The sequence below is a fragment of the Chlamydotis macqueenii genome, chromosome 2 (genome assembly GCF_036417535.1).
Source record: "Chlamydotis macqueenii isolate bChlMac1 chromosome 2, bChlMac1.mat, whole genome shotgun sequence".
NCBI classification, from domain to species: Eukaryota; Metazoa; Chordata; class Aves; order Otidiformes; family Otididae; genus Chlamydotis; species Chlamydotis macqueenii.
This window is the reverse complement of record NC_141557.1, coordinates 75744696-75755344: the sequence shown is the minus strand read 5'-3', so window position 1 is coordinate 75755344 and position 10649 is coordinate 75744696.

Sequence of the window (10649 nt, the reverse complement as noted above, 5' to 3'; positions counted from 1 at the left end):
GGCAGAGAGGTGTTATGAGGTCCCCTGGTCCAAGGGCCCGAAATAACTGCAGGACCTCTGTCTTCCCTGCAGAAGCATGATGCTAGCCCAAGACAGGTGTCTTGATATGACCTTAGCAGAGGCAAGGTGTCCTCAGCTATCAATATGGTGGTGAAACCACTTCCAATATTTTTCCTCACTCAAAAAAAGAAATAAACTGACCATCTACTCCACCTTTCTCTATTACAGGCAAAAGACAGAGAGCAAAGGCCTGGACTCTCCCAGCTTAAGTACTGCTAAACCAGCAATGTGGCAAGGCAGCGCACGCTTATGTGGACGCACCAACACCAGTATTCAAACATGGATTATCACAGCAGGGAATAAATTATTGAGAGGCACCTTTCAGCTGTGGAGGGATGGGTTATCTTAGTTGCAGACGAGTGTGGCTTCCACTACCAGCACAGAGAGATGTCGCAGGGACTCAGGTCCAACCCGTGCCCAACAGCTTGACAGGTCTGGTTGGACCCAGGGTCACTTCAACAGAGCTGCTGGGGTGCCTGTGCACCACACTCCCTGGCACAGCAGATCTCCAGGGATGCAGCGTGGGGCGTTGAGCCACAATTCAGAGTCCTGCCTAAAGCATTCAGCTCCTATCTGAACCCCGAGATGCTACTGGGGGCTCTGGGGGTGAAGGATTCACCTCTGATGATCAGCCAGGCTTGGGAAGCCCAAAAATCTCCAGTGAGATAGTGTCCCTGAATCCAAATGGTTTCCAGCACAGAGGCAAGAATTGCTTCAGAGGCCTCTTCTGTCTGGCACACCTTTCAGATAAGGGAGACTGACTGCTCCTGTATAAATTTTAACAGTGAAACAAGTGTGTCAACATCAAGGCTTAGAACAATTGTAACCATGCAAATTTCTAAGGGAACCTAATTACTGCAGTATCAGAACTGCTGAAGCAAGGTTTGAGAGCAAAGAGTAGGGAATGACCCCTGAGAGCATCATCTCAGGCCGCTGCTCTAATAGAGTGTGACCAGGCTGCTTTACTTGTGTAAAGCCCTTTGAGGCATCCCTCCATTGTAATCATCAAACCACAGATCTCTCATATATAAAGCAACCCTAGAATGAGCCTGAATGCTTTTCTGTAAAAACCCAATCCAAATCTATTGAAGAAGATATCACCATTAACTTCAATACTTTTCCAATCAAGCCTATAACAAGTGTTTTCTAATGTGCTATTGCATTGTTCTTCGTGACCTTTCTCTCCATTAGCAGTCACATAGCTTTACTATTCAGTTTTATTTTGAGCTAAGCATTTTCAGCAGGCACACATCATGTGAACAAACCAACAATTTAACAGGCTGGTGATTTGCTGTTGCTCTTGTTAAGTTGAACAGAGGAGAGAAAGAGAGAGAGAGCGCACCCGTGTTTTCATAAAGCACTGCTAGAAAAATCACAGCCAATGAGAAAAAGTTAGGAAGCTTTTGCTCCGACCAAATAATTTAGCCTTATGTCTGCTATGAGCCCTTCTGTAATCAAGTGGAAAAAAAAGGGTGGGATGGAGGTCTTTGCTTCCTTGCTGAGCCTTTTTCTCTCCTTTTGCTGAGGACTCCTTGCTTCTGGAAAGGACTGGGTCCGCAGCACACTGTGTTACAGAGGGCATGAGGCAGGCGGGAGCTATAAGCACTGGACCATAGGCTGCATCATGTGGGCTGGGGTTTAGTGTTTCACACTCATTGTGCTGAGGTTCCTCAAGACTTGGGTAAATAGATTAAACATGACAGTAAAACATATACCAAAACAAATCTGCTTCTTTCAACGAGGAAGAAAAGCCCTCCAAGTTCAGCAAATGCATATGCTTTGTCTCAGTTCCCTCTGTGCAAAGGAGGAGGTCATTACCAATATTAGTTCGGAGTGAAGTGCTGAATTATGGATTGTGAAAGGCACAGCTACCACAATAGTGGAACTCCACAAATATCTTAAGTTAAAACACATGGACGGACACACGTAGCTGAAGGACTTCATACTTCAGTGGGTATAACCACAAAATATTGAAATAATTAAATTTGTCCCTCACAAGTCTCGAAAACAATTGGGTCAAGTTTCCCTATTTCATCTCCTCCCATTTTATAAGTTAATTATAACCAATCAATACACCCAGTTTTTGGAAGCAGAATTCTGCAGCTCCTCTTTTCTTTCTGCCTCCAAAAAGCGAGTAAGAGAAACAATAGCTAAATCTGAGCGCAGTTAGGTCTGCAATGTGTCACTGGCTTTCCTCCATACAGCTCCCTTTAAGTCAAACCAGCTGATTAGCTCCGAGATGCCCGTCTCTGTAGAATCTCTTTTCCTATAGCCAACAAAAAATGGGAATTGCTTTTGTGGTTGTCTGAACCAGAACAGTGCTGCTGGGATTTTTTCATGCGCTCTCCCTGTGTAGAAGAGTCAACATAATAGTGCAACATGACAAGATGTTGAGCCACAGTGCCAAGACAACTTGCACACTTTGCATTTTTCCTATTAGAGATGCATCAGTGATTCTGGAAGGGAAGAGGGGGAGAGGAGAGAGAAAAAAACAGTGCAGAGCAATCAAGTCCAGTCCCAAAAGCCTTTGTGTGTTCATGTTTGTATCAAGACAGAGCATTACAAGACACTGATGATTTGTAGCAGTCAAGTGTTGTAATAAATCTGACCCTTTCTTAAAACTAACAAACAGAAAAAAAAAAAAAACAAAACAAAAACAACAAACCAGAAGAACAAACTGCATAGCTTCCTCAACTGCAGACCTCATGCTAAGATGAGCAACAGCTGAACAACTAAAAGCAAAACCTTCTTTCAGATCCCTCCCCCCAGCTTTTCTGGGAGATATTCCCCCCGAGATCACAGTACCAAAAACTGTCAGCTCCATTTCTTTTCTTAATATCAGGAATCAACAAATGTTTAATTATGAAAGTTTTGAAGACATGTTCCAATTTTCATTTTTATTCAGAACTTAGAGCTGATTTTAGGCTTCTTTGTCCAGGCTTTTGTGATTTTAAAAATATTTTAAAACTCAAATATGTGAATATCCATGGAGCTGATGAAAACATGCTTCCCTACCAGGTAGTCATTTGAGTTAGATTTTTAAAAGACTGACCCATGAGGATGAAAGGGGCAACAATTTACTGCTAACGCTGTCATCTGGCAAGTGGAACAAGGAAGGAAACTCTTTGATCAAGAGAGAGGACAAGAAAATTCCCTCTCTGAACATTTTGATTTTTTACACCAGGCTTTCAGGAGGGAAAAGGGTTTTGTACTTTATCTCTGCACCCTTCCAAATCAGGGCTCTCCCCAGTGCCAACGCAGAGAGCAGCAGCAGCCAGAAACAGGCCTCATTTGCTGTGGTTCCCCCTCCCATGGCAGCCTGTCAGTTGGGTGCCCACCATGGTGTCCCTGGTCGGGACTCCCAGCCCTGCTGCGGCTCCCCATCCCTGACCCCAGGGTGCTGTGTAGCAGGGGGCCTTTGAGCAGACCCAAGCCCCCCAGATGCCTACTCTGGACCTGAGCAACCAAGTGGCAAAACCGTACTTGCGTTATATCCCGCCTGCCCAGGCTCGCTGTCTAGCGTTGGGGCCACCACTGCCCTCCATCCCATTTGCACCCCACTGGGGAGCAGGGACTCCAGAGAGGCTTTGCAGTCCATTCTGTACCGTGACTCTGATCTCACAGAGCGCCCTGTGCCTTCTCACGGCTCTTGAACCCTCTTAGTCTGCAGTGACTGAGAAAGGGGTTGCCCATTGCTGAGGAACCCTCTGCCCAGTACAGGCCTGTCTCCGTGCTCCAGCACACACACATCTGTTCAGTCATAAGCAGAAGGCAGTTCATTTTCAGTCTTTATCATTGTAAATACATTGTGAGATTATGGGGAAGGAGGGTGGTATGATTTCTAATGGAAATTAGCTTAATTATAAATTAGAAACCTTAAAATAAGATTACTTTCACAAGGGAAAGTATCAGCATTTAACTGTTACACAGACTGTAACACCTCAGGGCCAATAAAAGAGTTCACTCTCAGTGCTCTTGTTTTCAAATAGATAATAATGACAAGATATTTGGATTGACTTCCCTCCCCACCCCCCATGCTTTTAAAATGTCACTAAGTTGCATCATAGCCTTACTAACCCATGAGCTGCACAGTAGATGCGTCCTCTTAAAGGTCCACAAGACCCAACCGTTTGTTAGGTGACAACCTATGCCTGGGGCCCTGGCAGAGATTATTAGCTTTACCATTTACTTGGCTTTCCGACAGAGATTTTTAATCCTGTGAATTATTTTTAGAAGGGTTACATCAAGCAAACATACACATTTCAGAGCTGCTTTATCATCTATGAATCAAGCCTTGGCTGCAAATTATGAACAACATCCCTACTTGAGAAGAGCAAACATATGTATTTATAAGGATATGACAAATGAGTCCTTCAGATCCATCTTGACAATTAATCTCATGGATTTACATCCATTATAAAGATGCAGTAGAAAAAGGACAGAAGGTCATAAGTTGCTTTCCAACCTAAAGCCCTATTTTATGTCCAGCACAGCTTTGCCGTACAAAACTCTTAGCCTGAAATTTGCCAGACATGCTCAGCAAGTGACAGAGTATTCTTCAGTAAAAATAAAATTAATTGGAGGCTTATTTTTTTTTTGAATATGATTCAGTGAAGAGTTACCCTCTGTTGAGGCTCTGACTCCTGCATTGGACCAATCAACATTTCCGCACAGAAACTTTCCTGCAAAAATAGCTTTTTCCCTGATAAAAATTTAAATATAGAAACGAGGCAAAGGAGAGCTACATTTTCAGACAGAAGACACTTTCCAGCAAAACATTTCCTATTTAGTCTTGCCTTTCAGTTAAATGGGTTTTTCCAAACTACCTTCTTAAAGATCATAAAGTGAACTCTCTGAAAAGGTTGGGCTTTTGGGGAAGGGCAAGGTTTATGTTAGAATATATATATATATATAAAGAAAATCTATGTATATATTCTATGTATATATACATAGAACAACATCACTAAGATAGTTTATCAGAGAAAAATTCTTTACACTTTTTATCAGATTCACTGCCATCCCTTTCTAATTGAAAATAGACTAAAAGAAAAATAGTCTCCACACCTTTCGAATTCCTTAAAAGTATTTTTTTTTTTAAAAAAAAAAAAAAAAAGAGATTCTTTAAATTAGCCTAAACTGCTAATTTTATTCAGCTGTTTGGGGCCCAGATCTGATCTCAGTAGTTTCAGTGGGATTTCTGAGACTTATAGTTCTGCCGATGTTAAGTAGCATTTTTGTCACTTGGTTTCACTGGAAGCAGGAGTGGGAATAAGTTCCATCTAACATAAGGGGTTAATCAAAGCAACAAAGTTCAGAGCATTAACTCTCAGCAGCCTCAGTGGCAGGCAGCCAACTGTCCATAGGGTCACATCCATAGGACCTTTAGGAGCACATGTCCTGCAGACACCTTTTGGTGCGAGAGACAGGGAGGTAGGGACCATCTGCACACACTCACACCCATCTGTACGGAAAGCCCAAGGAGAAACAGGCCTGGCAAATACAGCAAGCTCCTTCCTCCAGCTGCCCCAGGACAGCCCATTAGCCCACGCCCTCTCTTTCATGGCAGCAAAATGCCATCACCTTGGCAGGGAACCGCTGAGCACTGCAGGGATGGAGGAGCCTCTCCGCAAGGCCAGCGGCCAGATGCTGGAGGTCCCTCACATCTGTGAGCTTGCATCTGCCAAAGGTACCAACATAGAAAAATCGCTTCAAAAGCAGCAACACGCTGCCAAAAGGGGCATGGTAGCAGGTATGGGATTTGCCCTTCATCGGCTACAGGAATCCCAGTGTCTCTTATGCAGCTGGTTGGGGTGGAGTCCCGAAAATCTAATAAAATGGCAGCCAAGCGTCGCACGGTGTTGGGAACCACGTCCTCAGATCACCCTTTGGTCATGTTTATGCATTCAGGCTGTATGCAAAGTTTGTGGCAAGCTATCAATTATAAGTCATAAAAGGAGTTTGTGGTGTTAACATTTCTCATAAGGTATCATTTGTACAGCCACATCACAGTGTTTTTGTAAGCAAAAAGATACAGCCTGAAGCCAGGAATGAGGTAATTACTTGTACAACAGACATGTAAATTCTGAGAGAGGGGGCGGAGGGCGAGGGAGAGACAGAAGTGATGCAAGTCCTTACAGAGGTAAGTCTCAGGGGTAAGTCACAGGCACCAAGAGGCAACCAGACAGGAAGAAAAGAAAGTTTTTCTATGAAGGAACATGGCAAGCAGAGTAGTTTCTCTAACAGCCACCTTTAAGAGGAGAGCAAGAGGTAGCAGAAAACACAGCAGAATATGCCAGCCCCAGGGACAGCAGCTAATGGACTACCCCAAAAAGTTAGCTGGATTGCAGAAATAGCCAGCCCCTGCCCCCCTCCATCCCAAACCCTAAAGCTAAGTACAATATTAATAATTATTTTATTAACTTTATTCTAGTATTGCATGCCCACAGTCCTAAGTAAACAACCTTTATCCTTCAATCTCATTTAGTGAAAATGCTGACTCTCCAGTAACATAAAACAACCAGGGTTTCCATTCCCACTGGGGTGGAATCAGAGGATTAGCATGCTTTTGCAACAAAAAACAGTTTAAAAAAAAATATTCCTGGGGTATCACAAAAGCAGCAGCACAGACCTCTGCTTAGCTCCTAGGGCAGAGAGGAGGAAATCTCCTTCAACAGCAGCTGAGCATGGGGGCCCCTGTGAGATGCAGCAAGAGAGCAGGAACAACCCTGAGCCCAAAGAGTGTCCAGCACAGATTCACTAGCAGTTTTGAAAGCCTTTCTACCTCGGGATAAAAGCCACGTACCAAAACCCCCATACAGCAAGAGTCCAGGACGCATACCTGAAGGAGCCCAAGGAAGGAGGAGGAAGACCATAACCAGGAGGCCCCCCAGCAATCCCACCTCTTGGGCTCAGCAGGCAGACTCTCATCCCCCAGCTGCCTTCCTATCATCCTCCAACCCCTATGTCTAAACAGGCCACCTGAAACCCATAGCCTAGGGGTGCCCCATTTGAGCACCTTGCAACCCAGGAGGGGTACAACAGCTGCATTTTGGCCAGACCTGATTGGAAACCCAGGTCCTACATGCAGATGAAGTGCTGGCAGCGGGCACCAAGCGTTGCGTGCGTGTTGGAAGGCTGTTCCAGCAGAGTGCTGGGAGCAGGGCTGCAGGCCTCGTGCCCACTTACCAGTTGCCCCAAAGCAGTGACTTCCCCTCACAATTAAAGCTCATCAGCTGGTGTAAATCAGCTCAGCATGCCTACCATAGGTGCAGCTGTAGGGATTTACATCCAGCAACACTCTGGTCTGTAGAATAAATTTTGGTTTCCTTTGCAGCTTGGAAGACAAAACTTGATATTTGCTGAAGTTTGGGATGGGGGATGGGGACATGACATCAACATTCTGAACTGTTTAAATAAATGGAGGCAGCAGCATTTTGAAGTACTGCTTGTTCCTCTAGAGTCTTTGCAAAAAAAAAAAAAAAAGTTTAAAAAGTGTGACCTTGTGACTTTTTTATAAAACCTCGCTACATCAGAAAGTTTGAAATATAAACAGCTGCTTTCACTGACTACATCAGGGCAGCCAGGCTGGGCTGCCTAATCCTTGGGTAACAGTGTTTATAAATACTGTTCAGACAGGCAGGTTAGATCAGATTTTCTCATTAGCTCATTCAGGACATTTAGCTTTCATGGGCAGGCACATTGTTATCTCTTTTAACTGCCAGCTTTTGAAAGCCAGTCACAGTTTTCAAAGAGTTGGTCCTGGGGAGGAGGAGGAGGAGGCAAAGGAGAGTATCTTTCATCACAAACCTGACATGGGTGAAGCTGCAACTGGATTGATGCCACTGGAGAATATATCACTCACTGTCTGGTGGAACTGGGCTGTTTCTGACAGGCAGCAACGAACCTGCTGCAGAGCCCTTGGGACAAGGGCATAGGCCCCTTGGGACAAAACTGCCCCTGGGGTACCCTGTTTTCACCCCAGTGGGGCACATAGCAGCAAAGGATGTGGACCTCCTCCCTCTGCACACCTGAGTGCATCCCAGCACCCTGGCAGCCAAGGGATGGGGTCTTCTCAGTGCCTTACACTAGAAACGCCAGTGAGAGAGGACAGAGAGACAGGATGTGCATATTTGAATACAGGTTGCTCACCTTACCATGCAAGCCAAGGTTGTTAACAGCAGCAATGCTTCCAGCTGGACCTCCTGGCACTGCAATTCCTGACCCTCAGTGGTATTTATGCCAGCAGCATGGTCACCTCCATGGAGGGCTACATACCCTCAGCTAAAGGGAAGCATCTTGCAAAGAAAAGATTTACCTGCCATAGAAACAGTAAAATGAAGATGCAATATCTGTAGAGTTTACATATAGGAGTACGACTAATTAGAACGTAGCTCTGGATAGTGTGTGCCTGGCAAGAAAAGCATTAACCCAAACCTGGCTGATGGTTACAGAGGTGTTTCACTGCAAATAGATAACAGCAAATGCAGGGCTGCAGCCCCAGAGAGAAATCAATCTATCAGAAGCAAAGCAGGAGAAGTCCTGCAAGAAGAGCAGATTAAAGAGTGTTTGGAAGAACATGGCCCCGGGCTTGACGCCTGACACTACCTCGGCATTTGCCCTGTGCAGTGTCCTCACGCCGATCGTCGTAACAGCCATCATAGCTGTGGGCCACGAGCTGCCGTTCCTGTCAAAAGACATTTCATGATGGTGTTGCTGTGGGCATTTGACTGATGTGTCAAAGCGCTCAGAGGAGCAAGGAGGGAGGTGACTTTATTGCTGCTGCTGTGGAAGAAAATGCAGATAACGAAAATTGTGACTGTGTCAATGGTGCAGCTGAGGAAAGGCTTTTTCCTCCCTATGATTCTATTCCTTTAAAAAGAAAAGCAAATCCCAAAGCACTGGCAAAAAGTGTATTTTGTGGATGCACAGCAACATGCATCCAGCATTAAGCCATTTTGAGCTCACTGGCTCCGCTAGCGTTAAAACACCAGGCCTCCCTCGGTGAAGGCCTGCTGCCACCCGGCAGCCCAGGATGTAGAGCAAAAGAGCATTTTCCTGCGTTTTCCTGCGTGTCTGTCCCTAGGGTGATCCCACTTCATGGGTGGTGCCAGCCCAGCTGAAAAAAAAAAGAAGTAGAAAAAAAGCAATTCCAGCTGCGCATGTATTCAGGAAGGGCCGGTGTGGGGCAGCTCCACAGCGAGAGGCCCAGCTCCAGCTGCAGGCCTGGCCCAGCGGGGGACCCTCTGGCCCAGAGCGGACAGAAGCTCTCTTTCTTTCCCACATTACCTCAATGCTGAATTAAAAAAAAAAAAAAAAAAAAAAATCAAAGCTCAAGGTTTTCAAGGCACCCTGCCAATGTTAAGGGAGTCGGTAGCGAACAGTGGGATGGGCTGAGTTTTGGCCCATTTGGGTCGCAAGGTGCAGAGGGCTGCCTCCCCACAGGCAGTATTTGCTCAGAAAAGGGTGCTCTACATAGGTGATTTCTAGCAGGAAGCACAAGTTGTCTTTAAACTCCAGCTACCAAGGGCTGTGGTAAGGGAGGGGAAGGATGGGCGGAGAGAGGCCAGAGTTCGTAGCCTGTGTTCTCAGGAGAGAAGCCTTCCCCCGCTGCCTTTCTCTCACCTGATTTCCACTGAATTCAAAGGAGTCTCAGAGGTGTAAGTCTCAAAAATAACTGAATTTCTACAAGGCTGATGAGACATAGCAGCCTGGGAGGACAAGAAATCCCAGGGAGAAGCATATGTCCAAAATTGGGCACAACTGGCCAGTGGGTGGGTCAGCGCTCGTCTGGCTGTCCCCTGCCCGGGCACCCGGGGCACCAGAGCACAGACACAGCCTTGCCCAGGCCCTACCAAGGTCTTCTGCTCCCAGGACGTAATCTCCAACAATACAGAACATTTTAAGTTACTTCCCTTGATGGGGGGGGTTTCCATGCTGTAGATACAGACTCAGCATCAAATTCCATTGAAAACAAACTCTGTATTTTCAGAGGTGATGGGGATTCATCAGTGGGTGATGGTATGCTACATGAACAAAGCTTTCTGCTTGAGGTTGCATGCTTTTCTTCAGCGACTTCCAGTTAGAGGTGTAGGCTTGATGCAGCAATATCTGGTAGCTGACCACACTGATCCTTTGGCCCTTAAAAATTTGGGCCTTAAAAATTCAGCAGAAAAAATGAGAGTAAGCTAATCACTTTCAGTTATAATTGAGCAGGTTTCACACAACATCAGACAGAATGAATACTCATCAGTCCTCTTAGTCTATCAACAAGATTACAAGCAAAAAAGTGGGGAAGAGAAGAAAAATTCCTTCACCTTCGCTTGTGTATCACAAAGCAAAAAAAGTAAATGAAACAACACAAACAAACAGATGCAAGCCCTTCTTTCATAGCTCATTTTACAGATTTCTCAAAAATAAATACAGTTTCACAAAGGATCTCCATTAAAAGACAGATTCAGTTTCTCTCACTTCTGACGTGACTTACAGAAGTAATGCAAGTTTGTTTTGCTTACAGTTCTCTGTGCATAGCTAGTGGTAATTGTTCTTACTGAGCAGCGGGGCATTTTTCTTTGTGAAAAAATCAATAAATA